This window comes from Lepus europaeus, chromosome 15, assembly GCF_033115175.1.
Source record: "Lepus europaeus isolate LE1 chromosome 15, mLepTim1.pri, whole genome shotgun sequence".
Taxonomy (NCBI): domain Eukaryota; kingdom Metazoa; phylum Chordata; class Mammalia; order Lagomorpha; family Leporidae; genus Lepus; species Lepus europaeus.
Window position 1 is genome coordinate 72,479,486 of NC_084841.1, and position 22,866 is coordinate 72,502,351.

A 22,866-nucleotide genomic window follows, 5' to 3' on the forward strand; every position below is an offset into this window, starting at 1 on the left:
TGCCACACAACACAACTTCCACACACTCGTAGAGCTAGTGACCAGACCCTGCAACATGGCAACCAGTCATTGCCAACCCTCATGTCCAACATGCTTGCCAGCTGACACAAGGATAAACCATCTAGCCTCAGTCTTCTTTCAAATTCTGGCTCAAAATGTACAGATTTCATTGGGAAAAACTAATAGAAATCTAGACACAGATGATTTTTTACCCTTGTGTGGTTGATGTTATCCAGAGCACAGAGATGGGTGGGAATGCTGAATATCAATGGTTTTGTTAAGTACACTAGGTTAAATGTTTGCATTAGAACTTACAACTGAAGAAGAAATCAAAACAAACAAACAAACAAAAAGCTAATAAATTAATCATGCATTATAAGCAAAACCAAGTTTAAATGGCTGACAATGAGCAGCACTGGAAATTTTAAAATACGTACACAAATTTATTGCCACATAAAAATGTTTCAAGCTGGATGGTATAATGTTTTTTTGAATTATTTTCCTGGACAATTATTAATGAGAGAAAGTTATTTAAAATTCTGGTCTAATTGATACCAGTTGTTTTGTCTACCCAGCATCCATGATAACAGCTTGGAGCCTTTTGGGAGCTACAATAACCTCACATATAGTATGTAACTTACACCAGATTAACCTACCTCCTCTCCTGGCACCTGAGCCAAATGGGCTGATGAGAAACTCTCTTCTTAGAAAGTATACATATATGGGGCTGGCATTGTGGTGCAGTAGGTTAATCCTCCGCCTGCAGTGCTGGCATCCCATATGCATGCTGGTTCTAGTTCTGGCTGCTCCTCTTCTGATCCAGCTCTCTGCTGTGGCCTTGGAAAGCAGAAGATGGCTCAAATGCTTGGACCCTGCACCCACGTGGGAGACCTGGCTTGTGGCTTCAGATTGGCCAAGCTCCCACAGTCATGGCCATTTGGGGAGTGAACCAGAAGATGAAAGACCTCTCTCTAGCTCTCGCTCTCTTTCTCTCTTACTGTCTATAACTTTAGCTGTCAAATAAATAAATCTTTAAAAAAATAAAAGAAAGTGTACATATATTTTAATATAATATATTCTTTATTATTTTAGATAACATATTTTTAATTTACATTGTAGTGAAACATGTAACTGTTCCACTAAGTAAAATGTTCAAAGAATGAAAAGTAAAATGACCACAGTTCAAGAGGAAAATAGGTAATTGCTATGTACAGTAATCAAATGAAAAGATGTTCAAAATCACTTGTAAAGTCAGTTTAAAATCAGTCCCCAAATCATTAAAGCTATAGTATATATATATATAGTCCTTAACAATTTGTTTGACAAAGAATTATAACAAAACTTGAAAAGCACTGTATTTGCAGAAACTGTATTTTAAACAAGGACTTAAATATTTGGCACTAACTTAACCATCTGACAATGCCATAAAGATTGCCCATTGAACCAGCTTATAGAATTTCTAGAATCATTGCTTCCAATTCTTGGTGGCTCAATTATCCCCACAATTCCCTTTTTATTCCGTCCATCATTCAATGGTTTCTTTGTTTAAGTTAGACACAGTTGGTTGCAGTCATTGCAGTACAAATGATGTACTAATTAACTTATCATGACAGAAAATTATCAGAAAGCTTAGTGAACAATTATGCATATTTAAGTACATGATAGCTTTTAAGAATCATATTACCCATACCCTAATTTCAAATGTGTGGAGTTTCTTAAAGATAACCATGCGTCTAAGGCTGATGAGGAATACTTTTTAGGACAATATTTAATGGTATCAAATGAATTATCAATCATTATCATCAGAAATTTTTTTAAATTAGCAAATGTGTTACTAACTCTGAGTGTAAGAAAGATGCTAACATAACAGTAATCAGGCATTAGTTTTTTCTTAGTTATGGCCATAAATAATACTGTGGTGAAGAGAATTAACCTTGGATCAAATATCTCCAATACTGAACCTTAGAACACAATTTCAATAATCCCCAACTGATGGCAGATAATAATAGGCATATACAAAAGGTTGTTGGAATCAGATGATTCAGATGTGTATAAAGGGCTTAGCACAGTTCCTGTAATTTGGAAATTTTTTTTTTTTAAATGAGCTTTTTCACAATGGGTTTTCTGCCAGAACACAGATGTCGTGAAAACCACCACTGAATCAAAGCCAAAATGGGAAAGGAAAAGACTCAATCAACATTGTTGTCATTGGACTCATAGATTTGGGCAAGTCTACCACCACTGGCCATCTAATCAATAAATGTTGTGGCATTAACAAAAGAACCATGGAAAAATTTGAGAAGGAGGCTGCTGAGATGGGAAAGGGGTCTCTCAAGTATGCCTGGGTCTTGGATAAACTGGAAGAGGAGCATAAGTGTGGTATCACATCGACATCTCCCCTTGGAAATATGGTACCAACAAGTGTTATGTGACTAGCATTGATGCCCCAGGACACACAGACTTCATCAAAAACATAATTACAGGCACATCTCAAGCTGACTGTGCCATCCTGATTGTTGCTGCTAGTGTTGGGGAACTTGAAGCTGGTGTCCCCAAGAATGGACACTCATGAGCATGTCCTTCTGGCTTCACACTGGGTATGAAACAATAATTGTTGGTGTTAACATAATGGAGTCCACTGAGCCACCCTACATCCAGAAGAGATACGAGGAAATTGTTAAGAAAGTCAGCACCTACATTAAGAAAATTGGGGGCCAGCACTGTGGCATAGTGGGTAAAGCCGCCACCTGCAGTGCCAGCATCCCACATGGGCACCAATTCAAGTCCTTGCTGCTCCACTTCTGACCCAGCTCTCTTCCGTGGCCTGGAAAAGCAGTAGAAGATGGCCCAAGTCCTTGGGCCCCTGCATCTGTGTGGGAGATCCAGAAGAAGCTTCTGGCTCTTGGCTTTGGATCGGCACAGCTCCAGCCTTTGCAGCCAATTGGGGAGTGAACCAGTGGATGGAAGACCTCTCTCTCTCGCTCTCTCTCTCCCTGCCTCTCCTTCTTTCTGTGTGTAACTCTGATTTTCAAATAAATAAATAAATCTTAAGAAGAAGAAGAAAATTAGCTACAACCTTGACACAGTAGCATGGGTGCCAATTCCTGGTTGGAACAGTGACAACGAGCTGGAGCCAAGGGCTAATATGCCATAGCTCAAGGGATAGAAAGTCACCTGCAAAGATGGCAATGCCAGTGGAACCACACTGCTTGAAGCCCTGACCATCCTTGACCAACTAGACCAACTGACAAGCCTTTGCGTCTGCCCCTACAGGATGTCTAAAAATTGATGGTATTGGTACTGTCCCTGTGAGCCAGGTAGAGACTGGTGCTCTCAAACCTGGCACAGTGGTAACTTTTCTCAGTCAGTGTCACAACTGAAGTCAAGTCCATTGAAATGCACCATGAAGCTCTCCCTGGGAACAATGTGGGCTTCAGTGTTAGGAACGTGTCTGTCAAAGATGTTTGCCATCACAACGTTACTGGTGACAGCAAAAATGACCCACCAATGGAAGCAGCTGGCTTCCCTGCTCAGGTGGTCATCCTGAACCGTCCAGGTCAGATCAGTGCTGGGTATGCCCCTGTACTGGATTGTCACACAGCTCACATCATTTGCAAGTTTGCTGGGCTGAAGGAAAAGATTGATAGTCATTCTGGAAACAAGTTGGAAGATGGCCTTAAATTCTTGAATGGTGATGCTGCCATTGTTGATATGGTTTCCGGAAAGCCCATATGTGTTGAGAGCATCTTAGGCTATCCTCCTGTGCATCATTTTGCTGTCCGTGATATGAGACAGACAGTTGCTGTGGGTGTGATCAAAGCAGTGGACAAGAAGGCTGCTGGCGCTGGCAAGATCACCAAGTCTGCCCAGAAAGCTCAGAAGGCTAAATGAATGTTATACCTAACACATGCCACCCCAGTATTAACCAGTGGTGGAAGTCCAGTCTCAGAACTGTTTGTCTCAATTGGCCATTTAAGTTTGATAGTAAAGATTAGTTAATGATAACAATGCATCATAAACCTTCAGAAGGAAAGGAGAATGTTTGTAGACCATTCTTTTTTTGTGTGTGATTGGCAGTTTTAAGTTATTAGTTTTTAAAATCAGTACTTTTTAATGGAAGCAACTTGACCAAAAATCTGTCACAAAATTTTAGGACTCATTGCAACAAAGTCCAATGAGAAAATAAAATGGAAAAAATGTAATTATAATGGACATTACTATAGTTGCTATTACTTAAGAAAAATCACAGCATCTGATTTGAACTTTCTGTCTGGACAATATTATCATTTTTTTAAAAGACTACAAAACTGAGATATAACTTCTGACATGATACAACATTACTTTAATTTGAATTTCTCAATTGATTCTGAAATTCATTTGAAAGCATTCTTTTTACTAGGATGTATTTAATGATGAACTCCTCTATAAAATCTGAGTAAAGGTAAGTCATCTATATAAAGGGATAATAAATGGCTCATTTACCTTCTGTAAATTGAATAGAAATAATATTTAAGGCTTATTTTTCCTCAAAGAATTTTAGTGAACAGAGTAATTACCCTAGTACTATTCTAAGTGTAAGCTATTGGTGATAAATGCAGCTATTAAAGTAATCATGACCCTATGCCAAAATACATTAAGAGGATTGTAAATATCTTCATATCCAGCTAAACCCAGTGTTTGAATTGTTGCAACCAAGAAAGTGGACCGAAACTGCAACATTAAAACCAAGGCTCATCACTGTAGGAAAACTTCTTCCTTCTTATCCATTGATGCCATGTTAGTAACCACAGGATCATTTAGTGAAATATAGCTTCAGAAAAAAAAAAAAGTTTCCTATACAGAACAACAAAAGACATTCACCCACTTAACTATAAATAGCAATATCTAATTGCAACAGAAATGATGATTTTTATCACCATAAATCCCATTGCTACGTATCAGAGAATAGCTTGGTAGTGATAACTAAAGAGTATTGATACAAATAATTTAAGACACCCAAAGATAATGTCTAGAAATCATGCTTCCAGGAGCAAAGCATTTTGTGTTTTATTATTATTGCTTTTTTGATTGACTTTTAAAACAATCTGTCACCGAGATGACCCAATGGTTTCAAATGAGGAACACGTTGCTGAAATTTTTAAATAATGACCCACATAAGGGCCCTGGTGTTTTTGAAGTAGAGCCTTTGGGAGGTGAACATGTCCTAAGGGTGGAACTCTCATGAGTGGGATTAGTGTTCTTACAAGAACAGGACAGAACTAGCTACTCTTTTTCATCAGAAGTCTCTAACCCAAAGAGGACCCACATTAGAGCTCAGATCTGCTGGAACCCAGATCTCAGAATCTGGAGCTCCAGAACTGTAAGAAATACATCCGTGTGGTTTGCAAGGGCTTCTCCCAACCCAAACCCAGGTCCATGAATCTCTGAACTGAACAAGACAACAACGTGTAGAGTTCATTAATTTTCCAAAAATTACTATCATGTATATTTAGCAGACAAAAAGAAACTGTTTTTTTATTTTTATTTCTATTTATTTAGATGGGGTGGGGAGAGAGAACACCCATACACTAGAACACTCCCATCCACTAATTCATCCCCACAACAATTACCACAACCAGAGTTGGTCCAGGCTAAATTGCAAAGCCAAGAATTCAATCTGAATCTCCCATGTGGGTTTTTTAGGAACCCAATTACTTTGGCTGTGGGGCCTGCTAACCACCACGCCTTCTCTCAAGTTTGCCATACTTCTGCGTTACAGTGACTCAGTGTTTCCAAAATACAAAATGGCATACCCCGGGGAGGTGCTTAACCTGACAGGAGACTTCCGTACTCGTGAACAGTATGTGTCCTCAGCTGTGATAGGCCCTTGAGGGCATGCCCGGCTCGTGTCCTGCCTGACCTCTCAGCTGGTTGGCTCGGTTCCCTTGTGCCCTGGACAGCCCCCTTTCTGTGTCTATAAAAGCTTTTCTCCCTCCCAATAAAGTCGAGACCCTGGCTGTGCCCTGGGCGTTGACTGATCTCCTGGCTCTGGTGTGACTCCTTTGCCGCCGACACTCATCATCCCGCTCGGCCCCCAAGCTTTCCCAGGCTGGCCCTGAGGAGCTCCATCGGACCTGTTACCCCGTAGCGAGCAGCATTTGGCCATCAGAAAGTCAGCATGCTAGAATTGGAAAATATCATAAAAGTTTCTGGAAGAAGCAGTATTTGTGAGTATGTTACAGCTACCTGTATTCAAATGAAATACAAATTCATCTGTCCTCAATAACTACCACCAGGATTTTGTGGAGCTTACTGTGAAAAGATATGAAGAGTTAAAAAAAAAATCAAACAGAAAAAATCTATATCATATCTACTGCATTTGGAGACAAAACAGTTTAGATATTCAAGCCAGAGTCAAGGAGACCTGTATTCCAATTCTGCCTTCGTCATGGGCAATGCATTCAACCTTGAGATAGTTCCCCATTTGGAAAAATAAAAGTGGTCAGGATCACCCAGTGTGACGGTTACAAGAAGACTTCAAAAAGTTTATAAAAAAATGTATTACTAAAAAACTATTTATAAATTTAAAAATATTTCCACCAAAATAAACTCATCTTTTAAATCAAATTTTCTCAAACTTTTCTGAAGTACTATATTATTGTAACAATTAGAGCTAATATCCAACACAATACTTGAGAATAATTATTTAAGAAACAGTAATTTTTGTTAGTGTTATACCTGGGCTAAGCACACAATGCATGCATTCTTTTATAACTAATGTTTAGAAGATAAAAAGCTTATAGTCTATTATTAGCAAAACCATGCATTATGCAAGTTATTCATATATATATGTATGTGTATATATATATATATATAACATTACATACATAATATTTGCACTTATGATAAAAATCTACACTGGGATTCTTGTTCTTTCAGTTTTCTGATTCTTGACGTTGTAAGAGTGCTTTCACAATTAATTCCTGAAATATACCCCTCTGATCTTCATTTACATTTGTCCTCATTATTCACTGCCTCTTTATCATTTTCTCTTCCAATTAGAAGTTTATGAGTAAAATGCATTCCTCTCAGTATCATTTTTCTCTGACATGTTTTCAGAGAACTAAAAGAAGCTTATTAATATGACTAGGTCTAAAATATACAAGAGCTGTTTAACTCAGAACCTTTTGGAAAATGTCTAGTATGAATAACTCTTCAATTTAAAATGTTCTCTTTCTTGTATCCTATTACCACAGAAGCACTTACCCAAAGATATTTTCAGAAGAGTTATGAATATTTTATATTAAAATAAAGATATATTTTATGTAAAAAAAAGGATACAGTTAAATTTCTGATCCTGTTTTTAACTTGCCCCAAAGCAGGAAAATCCAATGAAAGGAAAAGTTTTCATAGAGAAATGTATCATTCCTATACATAAAACACAGCCTGAACCTGTCACAATGGCCCCAAAGCCACAAGGCCATTTAGCTTGTTTTTACAGCATAGCACAGTTCTGATTTTCAAAGTCAAATATTAAAAATGATGAGATTTTCCCTCAGGTAGTTTGTAACATTTAAAATATGTAACCTGGTATAAATGTACCAACTCTCTGTTGTCCAATCATGCCCTCAAACAAAATATAAGACTGTCTATCAAACTTTGTCACAAGTAGAACAAAAAGGTATGTATGTGTCAAAATATCTCAAACCTAGTAATTCAGTGAAAAATTTAATGAGTTCATTTATCTGACTTCTTCTTAATAAAATAACCCTAGTGATTACCATTCTTTCCTCTATTAACTATAGAATGCATTATGCTATACTAAAAGTTTGCCTAGGAATTAAAATACATTTTAAGAGTGTATAGTTTCTGTGACATCTCTAAAATTGACATTTATATATGTATATATATACACATTTATATAATACATTTATATAATGTATATATAAAATGTACATTTATATATGTGTATATATATATATTATACATATATATAGGTATTTCACTCATATCTTTTGGCAATTTTCGAGCTTCAAGAGATCTCAAAAAAATTTGGACATTCTGGTTGTGATGAACTTACTGTATCTACACATTCCCTACAATATAAACAAAAGCAACAGTAAACAATATAAATTAAACAATATTTACATACATTGTGCATCAGATACCACAGTGTGTTATCCATGGGAAAGGAGAACTGAAGGAGGAAATTTTCATCACTCTAGCTTTCTGCTTGAAGGAAAATCTAGAGCATGGTGCATGGAGTGAAACCAAGCAATACATATATGTTTTGCAGAATTTAAGTTTTTCTGATTTTGAAGAAGAAGCCACTAGAAATTCAAGATCTGATAACAGAGTAGTTATTTTACACAGTTTCAGGAACCTGCATATGAATATGATTATGTGATCCTGAATGCATTATATGAGAATGTGTTTTAGAAATTTTGCAAGGTCGGGAGAACAGAGAACCTATAAGCTAAGTTGCTGGTATGGATACAGAGCTGGGAGGCTTTCATGTCCAACTGGAGTGGAGAATCTTCATCAAAATCCACAGTCCTTAAGAAGAGAACCACACAGTCATCAGCAGAGAATATAGTAATGCTAGACTACCCTGGAATATAAGCTTTTCTAAAAATACACAATTGATTTAGAAAACACGTCATTAACTGATCAAACAGTGAACTGGAGTTTAACTACTACAGAAAAACTTATTTAACAATCTTGGTAGATTAGGAAAAAAAAAAACAAAATCCATTAGCCACAAAAATATGAGGACAAAGAGCCCAATATTCAGTAAATATTACTAGTGTGAACATGAGGAAAATAGGATTCCAAACCAGATAAAAATCAATAAATAGAATATAATTCATATAATAAACTCTCAAAATCTGTTATAAATGCACTACACTCACTCAACAACATTGAGGAACCCGTTACCATAAAAAGGAGACAAATGGAACTTATCAAAAGAACCAAATGGAATTTTCAGAAAAAAATATATGAAATTCAATATTCATTGGATGAAATTCAGAACATATTACACACTGGAGAAACAAGCACAGTTAATACAGATATAGAACAGACAAAAATACTAACATGAAAAACATAGAACCTCAGTGATTTGCAGAAAATAGTGATTAGGTTAAGAAAAGTGTTCTTAGTAGGAGTTTCAACAAAATGAAGGAGTTGGAAAAGTATCTGAAGAAATAACAAATAATAACAAATCAATCTTTCAAAATCTCAGGCAAATCATGTTATAGAATTGTAATATCAATGACCTTAGCCAAATCAATGCAAAGAATATCATCTCAATACACAAGATTCATAAATGAATTGTAAAAAATGCATGGTATTGATAATATGTCAATAACCTTGAGAGATAAAGATGAATTAGAAGGAAAAGGTAAGAATTACCCTGCTGCTCTATCATTAATTATGTAATCTGGGTGGTAGTGAAAAAGCACACATAAATTTAAAAAATGTATTATTAGTATTACATTATCTGTGTACATTCCTTTCAAAATGAAATGAGGACTTTTTTTTGAATAATTCAAAGCCTGAGAAAATTCATTGTCTGCAAACTTGAAATACAGAAATGTCACAGAAAGTTTCCAAAACTAAAAAAATACAGCAGCCTATGAAATGTTTATCAAACATGAGGCTAGAGCACCAAGAAAGGTAATTTGTGGGGAATTATTAAAATATTCTGTCATTGTGCATCATATTGAATCTAAATTGTCAATATAATGCCATAAACACCTGCTGTTGGGTATACATGTTGAGAAAATTCTGTGAAGTCAATGGCACAAGGAATGAGAGGGAGTAGTCTGTGACACATACACTAAAAAGTCATTAAATAACAGAAATATTTTAAAAGAAGTCATAACTAATAAGTCAAAATTAGTGTAGAAGTAAACTATCAAGTCACAATGACTCCACAAAGAGATAACAGACTAGGAAAAGTAAAAGGTACGGAAAGTACAGGGTTGAAGTATAAACACAGAAGAAAAGTTAGAGACCTCATCCTCCATTGAAGATGTAATAGTTTCACCCTCCAGCTCGGAACAACTATAGCACAAAGTACATGGAAGACATGCTTGCACATATACACTCTGTAGCACTGTATGTGATGTCTGTGAGACATCACAGCATTTTTCCCTTGGATATGTCATGCAAAAAAAAGACAGAGCTCTGTAGACCATGGCACAGAAAGAGCTAACTCTATCATAGCAGGTTGAAATCACTGAGTTAGGAAGTGGCACTGAGAACTCAGGGAAATAAGTTGGCTAGAATTGGCAGAAAGAAAACTGGAGAGGATAGAGTGCCCAGGTAGACAACTTGAGAGATTGGGCTATGAAGATTGAGTACCAACCAAAGTTGGCATATGAAATCCGTAAGGGAAGAAATGAGGACATGAAATATTGTTTGAATAAATAATGAATAAGAATGTTCAAATTTGATAAAAACTACAAACCCATAGATTCAAGAAGTTCAACAATATCCAAATGAAAGATGAAGAAAACCACACTAAGGTACATCATAATTAAATTGCTTAAGCAAGGTAAAAAACATAAAACATTAAAATTTTACCAAGGGAAAAGTTATATCATATGTATGTATATATATATATATATATATATACTTTTGTCATTGTTATCTTTATATATATTTATATATATAAAGATATATATATAAAGATATATATATATAAAGATATATATAAATATATAGATATATATAAAGATATATATATAAAGATATATATATAAAGATATATATAAAGATAACAATGACAAAAGTTCAGGAGTTCATGGAACAATCATAACAGTAAAACAATAAGAACAGTACATGCAATAATCTTTTGAAAAAGCATGTGAAATAGTGTTTTTTAAAATGTAAAGCAATCAAATATTTTCACCAACATAACCACGTTATAAGAAAAGTTTAAGGAAGTACTTAAGTAAAACTCAAGAAGATATCAGAGGAATAAATGGAACTACACAAAGATAATGAAAACCACAGAAAAGAAGTCTTATGGGTAAATATAGGAGATCTTTCTTCTTGAGAAATTCTCACGTGTTCTTTTAAAACACACTACCTGCTTTGCAAGAAAGTCATAAAAATATAATGAGGATTGAATAGTTTATGTAAAATAAAAGTATGTGATAATAAAGCAAAAGTAAGAATATAAGAAATGAAAATTTAATATTATTTCTTACACTATAGGTAAAGTAGTATAATATCAGTAGAAGTTACACTATGATATATTGGAAATAAATACTATTAACTATAAGCAACTACTGAAACCACAAACCAAAATTATCATTAATAAGCCAAACATAACATTCCATCATAAAATATCAGTATTGAAATATATGACTAGAAAAAGAAAGTGAGAATGGAAAGCAAAAGTGACAAAACAGAAGAAGAAAAAATTATTGAATTTTAATTATATCAATTATCATTTTTAAAGGCAATGTTATTAAATAGCCCCTTTGAATTAATATCTGTTCAAACCAAATAAGCCTCCTATATTCAGTTATCCAATTATCAACACAAATGCCAGGAGGCAAACAATATTCAATTTCGGTTATAGTTTATATTTTTTTTAGCCTTCGTTAAGTTCAAAATCTGTCTCCTTATATTTATATACATATATTATATATATTTGCCTTTTATAACTACAGTAATATCTATGTTAATTTTTGAAGTCTCATGAAAAAACTTCTATGATCGAAAGTCCAACTTTTCCTTTGCACATTTGATGGAACAAGTATCCAGTCAAATGCAAGTTGCTTCCACAGGATAATGTATGGCATTACAATGAACAGGTGAATGGAGTTAACTCATACTGTGCGAAAAACCAATTAAGTCACTTAAACAATTAAATGTTGATTTAAAAATTAACATCTGAAAGTGATTCTTTTCATATCAAAGTTTCATCTTTAAAAATTTATCTTTTGGAAAATGTTCTATTCTAATTTCACTGTGCAATTGCGGAACTTCATAAGTGTATGTTGCATAAGTTCTTTTGTACTGTTTTTTTTTCTTTTAATTTTAACAATACTGATTTTTAATTCTAGATCAAACAACGCTGGGATATGTAGGTGGATTTTTTTATTGTAATCCTTAACAAACCAATATAGTTTTCACTATAGATGGTAAATTGCAAGCTCAAAGAAACAGGGATAATCACACAAGAAGCAGAGAGGTCACACTAAACCCTTGGACCCAGAATCACTGAAGTAAATCCCATTTTCAACAAAATAATGCATCTGAACGTGATGCTTGAATAATAAACTAATTAAAGTAAACATGTAGTATTCTTTGAAATATTATTTTGCTAAAAACGTTGTCTCCCTTTTTCCCAAAGGCATATCTACACAAAAAAATACTGATTACTATATTCAGCTTATAATTTGAATACTATTGATGGGATTTTTATACAATTGCTTAACTTTCTTTAACATAGTGCTTTTATTTATGAAAGAACTATACTAAATTGTGCACACCTTGTGCAAGACGGTGTTACAATTATTTCATATTTACTTCCCTCTAAGATCTATCACAGACTTAGGAAAGTAATTTAAATTTTCCACGCTGAATTGATTTCTTGGCAGAGTGTTCTTATTTGTGGTAAAGGTGAGTAGGGGCACAAAGTTGGCAAATTATGGAATATAATATAAATCTACTTTTTTTGAAAAAATATTGTTGAAAATACAGCTATGTAAAATACTTTCTTTGGAATAAAGGAGTAAGTTGAAACATTGTGGTGGTCATCAAATTATTGAGGTAAAGACATAGAAAGAATTGAATAATAAATCTGAATAATAAATGGGTATTCATATTCATCTGCATCTTCAACAGTTGCATGCCAGAATAAAAATTTTTAATAAATAACATTATATTTTAACGTGAAATCACATTAGAACATGAAATCATACTAAATAGTAATGCCATGGGAATAGAACTTTGAATATTGCTTCCACAGGACATTCTGTGGGATTACAATAAATTTTATCTATCATTGAAGCTGTTCCTTTAGTAGAAATAGCAATGTACAGTATATGATGATTTGCAAAGTCATAGAGCTAATTTGAATAGCCTTTCTATTAATTGAAATGTAGCATTCTGTATCAAAGACAATCTAATGTTTGAATTAGTTGACAATTCAGCCAAACTAATTTGTCAAGTTAGCACACTTAAAAAATGCAAAATGTCTAAATATTTTTAAATGCAAGAATAGTAAGTTATTGATTCTTTTTTTAAAATATTTTTATTTTTTTTTTATTTATTTATTTTGCCAGGCAGAGTTAGACAGTGAGAGAGAGATACACACAGAGAGTTATAGACAGTGAGAGAGAGACAGAGAGAAAGGTCTTCCTTCCGTTGGTTCCCTCCCCTAAGGGCTGCTACGGCCAGAGCTGTGCTGATCCGAAGCCAGGAACCGGGTACTTCCTCTTGGTCTCCCATGTGGGTGCAGGGACCCAAGCACTTGGGCCATCCTCCATTGCCTTCCCAGGCCAGAGCAAAGAGCTGGACTGAAAAAGGAGCAACCGGGACTAGTACTCGGCATCCCGACCGGAACTAGAATCTATGGTGCCAGCGCCACAGGCAGAGGATTAGCCAAATGAGCCATGGTGCCGGCCATGTTACTGATTCTAATTTGACAAAAATAATACCTTCTTATGTATTTATCTATCCTACCTTCCCTCCAAAATGATTTAAAAATGACTTCTTAATTATACATTTGGCTAAAAATTAACTCAAAATTGTTTAAATACAGAACACGTTTAAGTATTTTTCTTATTTTGGAAAACATTTTATTCTAATTTCCCTGTGCATTTGTGGAACTTCACTAGTGATCAACTGTACTAAATTTTTGAACATGTATAAAGCCATGTGATTTTATAAGACTGATATTGTTTAGTTGCGTTAAAACTCTAACACTGGATTTAAAACTCATTTTTTACCCTCTAATGACACAATTTCGGGGGTTAGCAAATTGTTTTATGTGTTTTTTTTTTCCATCCATTGAGTCAGAAAAAAATGTGACTTTATGGTGAAATTTATATGAACTATTCTTTATAGCATTTATATGGAGTTTTTGAGTCTTGCATACCCCTGCTAAAATTTTGTCACACAATGGTGCTATTTCTGAAAATGATTCAGTGACTTGAGAGAGTTTGCTAACTTATAAGTCATTTACATAGCAAGTAAATACAAATACATATTTATTATGTTTTTGTAAAAACAAAAATAAATTTAAAAGATTTACCTGAAATTGATAAATCTGACAGTTTTTCAAGTTAGAACTAATTGCCAACCAACAAAAATTCAGGAAAAAAAATTCTGTGGCATGGTTAATAATGATTTATTTCTGTGTGTTTTCCTTGTGCATAAGAATTTTGCACTTCAACCAGCTGCTTTGACAAACAGAAAATCCCTAAACTGGGCCGGCGCCGTGGCTCAACAGGCTAATCCTCCGCCTTGCGGCGCCGGCACACCGGGTTCTAGTCCCGGTCGGGGCACCGACCCTGTCCCGGTTGCCCCTCTTCCAGGCCAGCTCTCTGCTGTGGCCAGGGAGTGCAGTGGAGGATAGCCCAAGTGTTTGGGCTCTGCACCCCATGGGAGACCAGGATAAGCACCTGGCTCCTGCCATCGGAACAGCACGGTGCGCCGGCCGCAGCGTGCTACCGCGGCGGCCATTGGAGGGTGAACCAACGGCAAAAGGAAGACCTTTCTCTCTGTCTCTCTCACTGTCCACTCTGCCTGTCAAAAATAAAAAAAAAATAAAAAAAAATAAAAAAAAAGAAAATCCCTAAACTGTCTTTGCTTGTGATTTCCACATATTTTTAATTATTGTGGGCAGCATGCAATTTCCACTAAATGGTGCAGAATAGCAAATGGAAACAGAGCAGGGTAAAATTCCTGCCTTAACAATACACAGTTTGGCCACCTCTCCATTTATCTCTGTCACCAGAATTCAGAAACTTCTCTGATGGTTAGGAAAAGCTTGTTACTAGAAACAAGCTGAGAAATTTTGCCACAGAAAACTTAGATAAGGAAGAAAAGTCTGGATCTCTTCCCACTAATGAGTAATCTATAAGTCTGCATCCTTTGGAAACATCAATTACCAAGCAATATTGCCACAGATGTTCTTGAGCCCAGGGTATGTCTGCATTAGGATCAACAGAAGAAATTCTAGACACCTTCTCCCACTGATTCTCCATATTACATGGGTAGTGTTTGAAAACAAACAAGAACTACAAAAAAGCAATCACATATGCAATCAGAAATAACCTAATATTATTGAAGTAGCATAACTGTCTGTTCTGCTATGCTGCCCTCCAGCTGTTATTCCTGAATCCCATCTTGTTCACAAAAGCTGCATGATTTGGACAATAAATTACAAATCAATGTTCCAGAAAGATAAAACAATTTCTCAAATGCTTCTATTGACTTTTAAAAAGAAGATTTATTTATTTATTTGAAAATCAGAGTTACACAGAGAGAGAAGGAGAGGCAGAGAGATAGAGAGAAAGGTCTTCCATCCCCTGGTTCACTCCCTAATTGGCCACAACAGCTGGAGCTGCATGGATACAAAGCCAGAAGCCAGGAGTTTCTTCTGGGTCTCTCACGCAGGTACAGGGGCCCAAGGACTTGAGCCATCTTAGATACTGCTTTCCCAAGCCATAGCAGAGAGCTGGATTGGAAGTGGAGTAGCCGGGATATGTACGGTGCCCACATAGGATGCTGGCACCAGAGGTGGCGACTTTACCCACTATGCCACAGTGCTGGCCCCTCTATTTTCTTTTAATGTATTTATATATTTTTAAATTTATGTAGAAAATCTAAACAGATTTGTGTTTAAACAGACCAGAGGAAAGATTTCAGACCTGGAAACATTTCATATATGTATCTGTATTAGGATGCTTTCTGTTACTTTAAAATATACAAGATGAACTTATTTGGGAAAGAAAAGGTTAATTTCAGCTTATAGTTGGCAGTTGCAGGATCAGGAGTTCACAAAGCCCAGTGTCTGATGGAAGTTAGTCATGGCGGAGGTGGAGGGCAGGAATGAGAGAGGCAAACTCAAACTCAAAATACTCAAATCTCTCATTAGGACCACCCACAGAGGACACACCCTCAATGATCCAAAGGCCCCTCTGGCCCCAAATCGTAGCTGCTGCAATTAGATAAATCTCTACCCTTCATCCATCAACCATTCATATTAAGACACCAGAGGTTAAATAGCTGTATGAGATTTGGGAAGACAAATCCCACTCAACCCTTAACAATGTCCAACTGAGTGCTAGCTTTAAATAATTATCATATTGTAAGACTATTGGTGTTGGTAATGAAGTCAAATATCTTTAATATGTCCTGGACTGTCTTGTGCTCAAAACCTTTTGTGAATTTTTTATTTTAGCTCCATTTACAAGATACACAAAGTCAGTTCATATTTTTAACATGCCAATATCATCAACCCCCTCCAAATTAAAATCACACCCAAACCAGGTTGCAGAATGTATTCAGCAGTTTTCACCTCAAAGTAGACTTTTAATGACTAATAAAAGAGTAAATATTTTTCCACAAAGAAGATATGCATAATAGTGTATGGAACCTACCAAGTAATTTTTTAATTTTTCTATAAATATTCTCATAAGACTTGAAAATACTTATGCCATCTACTTGAGAACTTAGAGTCTGTCTGTGTCTTTCTCTCTCTCTCTCTCTCTCAACTCTGCCTTTCAAATAAATAAATAAATCTTGAAAAAAATGGGTTTGGTGTAGGTGCTGGCATCTCATATGAATACCTATTTATATGTACCTGGCATCTCATATGAGTACTAACTGCTCCACTTCCAATCCAGTTTCCTGCTAACATGCCTGGGAAAGCAGCAGAAGATGGCCCAACTTCTTGGGCCACTGCATCCACATGGGAGACCCTGAAGAAGCTCCTGCCTCCTGGTTTCAGTCTGACCCAGCCCTAGCCATTGTGGCCATTTGGGGCATGAACCAGCAGATGGAAGATTTCTCTCTGTCTTTGCCTCTCTCTCTCAGTAACTCTGCCTTTCAAATAATTAAAAAATCTTAAAAATAAAAGAAGTAGTTAGATTCCTAGGCTTTCAGATATATAATGCTTGGTATGCTATGCTCATTAACAATTTATCATTCTTGGGGTCGGCACTGTGGCAAAGTGGGTTAACATCCTGGCCTGAATCACCTGCATCCCATGTGGGTGCTGGTTCGAGACCCAGCTGTTCCACTTCCAATCCAGCTCTCTGCTATGGCTTGGGAAAGCAGTAGAAGATGGCCCAAGTCCTTGGGCCCCTGAACCTGTGTGGGAGACCCAGAAGAAGCTTCTGGCTCCTGGCTTTGGATCGGCACAGCTCCAGCCGTTACAGCCAATTGGGGAGTAAACCATCAGATGGAAGACCCCTCCCTCTCTCTCACTCTCTCTCTGCCTCTCCTCTTTCTGTGTAACTCTGATTTTGAAATAAATCTTTAAAAAAACAATTTATCATTCTTTAAAAATTAATAATTCATATTAATTGTTACTTCATTATACATTTATAAGCATCTACTAACTAGTTGTGCATTTATTACTAACGCTTATCTTTAGGCTCTTACATACTGAGTGTATAAATCATAATTTATTATAGAGGCATTTTCACACACACAAGAAATCACAACAGAACAGGCAAGTGAAATAAAATAGCATGTATCAAATAGATGTGCCCTGGTGGACTGATAAGTAAACTCATGTCCTGAAAATGCATCTACTTTTCCTTATCTGACTACTGGTAATATCTCCTCTATCACTGTCCTCAAGGGACATGTCTGTGTGGGACTGCTATGTGGCAGCAGTGCTGGTTACCACTAATAGTTTACAAGAGTCAGTGGAATTCAGACCTAAGTTTGTTTTCCCTCCAAAACATGATAGTGAGGAACCCTTACTGTTGCCCTAAATGCAAGAGAAGGGAGAGGCATTGGCTCAAGCCCAGAGAAAAGGAAGCAAATATTGGAAAGGAAAACAAGAAATATTCAGTGTACATTTTGTCCATGACTGCATTTTACAAATGTATTCTGTCAAAATCAAAGTAATAATTGAAAACAAATCTACTAAAATTACAAGAAGCTTTGCCAAACATTATTCAAAATGTATATAGGAAATAATGACTATAAAATGTACACCAAGCTGATTTTTAAAATTAATCATAAGGAAGTAAAGAGCAAGTGAGGCTTTCAACCAGGTGTTAAGCTATTCTACACATTCACAGACATTTATATAGCTCATTTGACATTAATGGAAAGATAAAGTGAATTTTAAAATAATAAAATGCCAAGCATTAGGGACTGCTGTTGTGGCATAGCAGATAAACCTGCTGCCTGTGACGTTGGCATGCCATATTGACAATTGGTTCATTTTCAGATGCTCCACTTCTGTTCCAGCTTCCTGCTAATGGTCTGGGAAAGGCAATGGAAGATGGCCCCTTCCACCAATGTGGGAGACCTGGATGAAGCTCCTAGCCCCTGGATTTGGCATTACCCAGCTCTGGCTGTTGCTGCCCTCTGGAGAGTGGACCAGTGGATGGAAGATCACTCTTTCTCTCTCTCTCTCCCTCTCTCTTTGTGTGTATGTGTGTGTGTCTGTCTCTCTATCTATACAAGTCACACCTTCAAAATAAATAAATCATGAAAACATTAGATGTATGTGCCATAGATTATATTAAATTAGGAATAAAAGAAGGAATGTTTGACCTTGATTGTGAGCAATATTTAACAGAAGGAAAAATTTGACCTCAGGCTGTACATAAAGATTAATTCTAAAGTCAAGTAATTCAATGAGAGATGAAAAATTAATAAATATCTTTGTGATCCTAACGTAGAGAATATTTTCTTTTAAAGTCCATAAAAGCACTAACCATAAAATGAAGAAAATACAAAAAAAAAAGTTCATTGAAAATAAAATATTTTCATTAACCAAAGGCAACATAAGCAAAGCTAAGAAATGTATGAAGAGGTTAGCAAAATGCCAATAAACTGTTCTAAAATTATAAAGTTATATAGGCTCAAGTGTTAGTAGAAAGTGGGGAAATAGGCGGGTGCTGCAGCTCACTTGGCTAATCTTCCACCTGCAGTGCCGGCACCCCGGGTTCTAGTCCTGGTTGGGGCGCGGGATTCTGTCCCAGTTGCTCCTCTTCCAGCTCTCTGCTGTGGCCCGGGAGTGCAGTGGAGGATGACCCGAGTGCTTGGGCCCTGCACCCCATGGGAGACCAGGAGAAGCACCTGGCTCCTGCCTTCAATTCAGCGCAGTGTGCCGGCCGCAGCGGCCACTGGAGGGTGAACCAATGGCAAAAGGAAGACCTTTCTCTCTGTCTCTCTCTCTCACTGTCCACTCTGCCTGTCAAAAAGAAAAAAAAAAAGATTTTTGAGAGAGAGAGAGAGAGAGAGATCTTCTATGTGTTGCTGTTTACCTTCCAAATGGCCTTCAACAGCCAGGGCTGGACCAGGCTGAAGTTGGAACTAGGATCTTTACCCTGGTTTTCACATATGTGGCAGTGGCCCAGGTGCTTGGGTCATCTTCTCCTGCCTTCCCAAGCGCATTAGCTAGTAGCTGGATCCAGAACAGAGCAACTGAGACTTGAACTGGCACTCCAATATGGGATACTAGTGTGGCGAATGGCAGTTTCACCCCTAGTTGGTAAATTTAAGTAGAGAATTTCATCACAGGATGACTGAGAAAGATAAGAGTGTCATCTTAACCTGATTTGTGATGGCTCCACCACTCTCTAAGGGATAGACAGCTTCAAACATGGCCATGGCCCGGGACACAGATTCCACCAGGTAACCATAGAGACAAGCTATCACATAGTGCTCTTAGATTCAAGACCATGTTTCTTACTTGTTCCTCATACTGACTACAGCGAGGTTATTAAATTTCAGATTTTATTTTATTCATTACAAGCATGCTATGTACACAATTATTGCCAATTTTCTTTACTTTCAATTTACAAATTTTCTCTTCCTGTTGGTTATATCTATAAATTGAGAATATCCTTTTAACGAGTTAAACTCTATCAATGTCATTTTTTTTTTCCATTTTACGAGATTTCCTTCATTGGAAACTGTTATGTAGAGACAAAATACATCAATATTTAATTTATTTCTGTTCAATTTATTTATTATGATCCTTACATAGGCTCTGAAGAAGATTCTTTTGCTCATAGTATGTCATTATCATAGGTAGATTAAATGTAATCATTATATGTTTTATTTATATTTTATCCCTTCTAATTTCTCTCATATTCCAAATCTGAAGAATATTACTAATGTATTAAAATATATCTTTTTTTAATTTTTTTTTTTATTTTTGACAGGCAGAGTGGACAGTGAGAGAGAGAGACAGAGAGAAAGGTCTTCCTTTTGCTGTTGGTTCACCCTCCAAACAAAAGGATGAAAAACAAGTTTTTTTTTAAGATTTTATTTATTTATTTAAGAGGCAGAGTTACAGACAGAGAGAGGGAGAGACAGAGAAAGGTTGTCCATCTGCTGGTTCACTTCCCAAATGGCCACAATGGCTAGAACTGGGCCAATCAGATTGCAGGAGCCAGGAGCTTCTTCCTGGTCTCCCACACGGGAACAGGGGCCCAAGCACTTGGGCATCTTCCACTGCTTTCCCAAGCCATAGCAGAGAGATGGATCAGAAGAGGAGCAGCGGACACAACCTGGCACCCATAAGGGATGCCTGCAATGCAGTCAGAGGCTTAGCCTACTGCGCCACATGCAGACCCCTGAAAAGGATGCTTCTTATGCTTCTCTTTTTTTTTTTTTTAATTTTTTGACAGGCAGAGTGGACAGTGTGAGAGAGAAAGAGACAGAGAGAAAGGTCTTCCCTTGCCACTGGTTCACCCTCCAATGGCTGCCGCAGCTGGCGCGCCGCCGCGGGCGCACAGCGCTGTTCCGAAGGCAGGAGCCAGTTGCTTATCCTGGTCTCCCATGGGGTGCAGGGCCCAAGCACTTGGGCCATCCTCCACTGCACTCCCTGGCCACAGCAGAGAGCTGGCCTGGAAGAGGGGCAACCGGGACAGAATATGGAGCCCCGACTGGGACTAGAACCCGGTGTGCCAGCGCCGCTAGGCGGAGGATTAGCCTGTTGAGCCACGGAGCCAGCTCAAAAATCTTTTAAAACAAGAATTTACCAGTCGATTCCTTCTGGCTTATCTGTAAGACATGTGAACTGAGTTATGATCTAGTTCCTTTAACACACATCACATATGCATGTGGTGCTAAAATCCACCAAAAGGACCCAACTAGATATTATCTACCCTGTGAATCCCTTCCTATAAAGTGTGTGTGACTCCATTGCTTTTTATGTGTAGAACTTTTGACTTCTTATTTCATTATGAGTAATGCATAATTATTAAATAACATTAGAACAACATGGAAATAAATAAACATTCAAGAAAGAAGTACTATCAAAGTATAATGACCACTAATTTTTTTTTTATTTGACAAGTAGAGTTATAGACAGTGAGAGAGAGAGACAGACAGAAAGGTCTTCCTTCCGTTGGTTCACTCCCCAAATGGCCGCTACGGCTGGCGCTGTGCCGATCAGAAGCCAGGAGCCAGGTGCTTCTTGCTGGTCTCCCACATGGGTATAGGGGCCCAAGCACTTGGGCAATCCTCCACTGCCCTCCCGGGCCACAGCAGAGAGCTTGACTGGAAGAGGAACAAACGGGACTAGAACTCGGTGCCCATATGAGATGCCGGTGCCACAGGCAGAGGATTAACTAAGTGAGCCACGGTGCCGGCCCCATTAATTTCTTTTTTTAAGGAATTATTTTATTTATTTGGAAGAGTTTCAGAGAAAGGTAGAGCCAGAGAGAGAGGTCTTCCATTCCTCTGGTTTACTCTCCAAATAACCGCGATGGCCAGAGAGCTGAGCTGATCTGAAGCCAGGAGCCAGGAGTTTTTTCCAGATCTCCCACATTGATGTAGCAGCCCAAGGACTTGGGCCATCCTCCACTGCTTTTCCCATGCCATTGCAGAGAGCTGGATCGGAATTGGAGCATCCAGGACTAAAACCAGTGCCCATATTCAATGCCAGCACTGCAGGCTGGGGCTTTAACCCCCTGCACTACAGCGCCAGCCCCAAGACCATTAATTTATAAGTATATAAGTTTCCAGACACATCTGAATTATACTCTCAGACAAATCCGTTTAGAGCAGCAGAGCTGCTGGGGGAGGCAGCTGAGAGGAGTGAATCTGCGGGAGGCAGTTAGGTTGTCCTTACGTAGCCGACGCTTGTCTTAGAAGTTAAAAGTTTAAAAGATAGCTAAAATTCCTTGTAAGGAAGACCCGTAACCGCATGGAAATATTTTCTCACTACAGTCTATGATGCTTTTCCAGAAATAAAAATTAAACAGGCAAAATGCCCAGTCTAGCAAAGATATCTGAAGTAATACGAAGGGATTAAGAACAGTTCAATAAATGATGTGTTAGTAACTGAAGAAAACACCAGTGACTTTCAATATGAATGGAGAGGGAAACACACACAAACATGAGCACTTTGTTTAAGACTCTGTTCACAAGGAATCCACTGGTGTCTTCACAGTATTTTACTACACCATATTCAAGCTGCAGACACCAGTCATTTAGCAACAATAACTCCAGTGAGCAAAGAGAAAAAATATTACATTTGCTGTTCCAAATTTTCATACCAGCTCACTTACTATCTTTCTTGTTCTCAATCTCACTTTTCTCAATTTATAAGCTGGATAAAAAGCCAGCAAATTTTTCATGAATATCTAAAGTTGTATTGGAAATCATTAATGAGATGATGTTTTATTATTAATCATGCCTGTGCTTCATGTATGA

At 37.1% G+C, this 22,866-nt stretch overlaps 1 pseudogene; it reads left to right on the plus strand.

Moving 5' to 3' along the window:
• The first annotated feature begins 1,171 nt into the window (after window positions 1-1,171).
• Window positions 1,172-3,891, plus strand: LOC133774322 (elongation factor 1-alpha 1-like; annotated as a pseudogene).
• The last annotated feature ends 18,975 nt before the right edge of the window (window positions 3,892-22,866 follow it).